Source organism: Xiphophorus couchianus, chromosome 5, assembly GCF_001444195.1.
Source record: "Xiphophorus couchianus chromosome 5, X_couchianus-1.0, whole genome shotgun sequence".
In the NCBI taxonomy this organism is placed as follows: Eukaryota; Metazoa; Chordata; class Actinopteri; order Cyprinodontiformes; family Poeciliidae; genus Xiphophorus; species Xiphophorus couchianus.
Window position 1 is genome coordinate 31,097,604 of NC_040232.1, and position 235 is coordinate 31,097,838.

Genomic DNA, 235 nt, shown 5'->3' on the forward strand with positions numbered 1-235 from the left:
ACATTGATATAAAGTTCTCCACTGGCAGGTTTCTTCAATTGTAACAAGAAATTTTTCCCATTTAAAAAATAAAAAAAAATCTGCCAGTGGAACTAGTACTTTTTCATCAATATTAAGGAATTAGAGACTTAAAACAAGATCCTATATCTTGTTGAAAATGTATTCGTCAGTTAGTTTTGTCTTATTTCAATCGTACTAAGATATTTGCACTAGAAATGGCACAAAAACATTTTGT